The sequence below is a fragment of the Capricornis sumatraensis genome, chromosome 4 (genome assembly GCF_032405125.1).
Source record: "Capricornis sumatraensis isolate serow.1 chromosome 4, serow.2, whole genome shotgun sequence".
Lineage (NCBI taxonomy): Eukaryota > Metazoa > Chordata > Mammalia > Artiodactyla > Bovidae > Capricornis > Capricornis sumatraensis.
This window is the reverse complement of record NC_091072.1, coordinates 127683477-127685094: the sequence shown is the minus strand read 5'-3', so window position 1 is coordinate 127685094 and position 1618 is coordinate 127683477.

Sequence of the window (1618 nt, the reverse complement as noted above, 5' to 3'; positions counted from 1 at the left end):
ATACTGGAGTGGGTTGCCATTTCCTCCTTCAGGGTATCTTCCTAATTCAGGGATCAAGCCTGTATCTCTTACCTCTCCTGCATTGGCAGGTGGGTTCTTTTTAATACTTCCTTTTAATAAGCCAGGAATAATATCAAATGGGCATCAAACAGAAATTTTGCTGTTAAAATAAGATAGTACCAGTTCTTACTCATGATGTGCATGGAATCATTTGCTGGTGGGATCCCTATTTGTTGGTTTATACACCTGAATGTGTCATCTTCTCTCAACGCTTCTCTCTGGCAGAAGTAGAAACTGAGACATTTCTCCTGACTTTTATAGCTCTTGGAATTTTATGTAACAGAAGCATGTTTAACCCCAGCTCTTAAAGTGTAACTTTATCAAGCATTGGTATTATACATTATCACTCTACTGCTTATTAGGTTGTAACATACAATCCCTCATTTATTTAAAAACCAACCGTTGAACACCTTTAATATGCTTGATTCTGTGGATCACTGATTCTCATTCAAGGATCATAAAAGGTTTTATTTTTGTGTACAGTCAGAAAATATCAGCGAATCTCCAGGCTGCATAGGAAAACATTTGTATAAATCTTCATACTTGTGGTGAATTTAATTATTAAAACCCTACAGCCAAAAATCTACTTTTCCCTTGATACAGTCTATCTATATTTGTACTTCAGGACAAATTATTATAAATTGGTTTTTTACTTGACAAATTCATCTTTTGTAAGTTAGCGTTTATGAAGTACAGGACTAATGTCAGCTACTGCACATTGAAAATTCAGATTGTAAGCAGATGAAAATAAAACTAATGTGTGGGGATGCCAGCTTGGAGACAATATTTCATTCTTCTATTTCTTTCCAACAAATATATACATATATATACATATATATATATATATATATATATATATATATATATACATACACACACACACACACACACACACACACATATATGTTTATTCAGGTTTCCCTGGTAGCTCAGCTGGTAAAGAATTTGCCTGCAATGCAGGAAACCCCAGTTCAATTCCTGGTAGGGAAGATCCCCTGGAGAAGGGATAGGCTGCCCACTCTAGTATTCTTGGGCTTCCCTGGTGGCTCAGACAGTAAAGAATCTGCCTGCAATGAGAGAGACCTGGGTTCGGAAGATCCCCTGGTAGAGGGCATGGCTACCCACTGCAGCATTCTTGCCTGGAGAGTTCCATGGACAAAGGAGCCTGGTGGGCTATAGTGCATGGGGTTGCAAAGAGTCAGGCATGACTGAGCAACTAAGCACACTGCTGAGCATGTTTATTGATTCCTCCCAAAGCCTGGGTTCTTAGAGGAAGTCTTTTTCTGTTTGAAAAGATCATCAGAAAGATCCTTTAATCAAAGAGATGAGGGATATACCTTCAGCTCTATTTTGGGGGAAAAGCAGATATTAGGGCAGTAATTCAAATTATCAAATTATTTCAATTCAATTGAATTGATTTCAACTGAGAATGAAGCCTTTTGTTTAACAAAACCTTTTGACTGGGGCAAGGGAGGAAGATGGGATGACTTGTGGGACGGGTGCTGGTCCTTCCTCTTCCACATGAGTCCTGCTGGAGAGGGAGGTAGGGGTCCCTGAA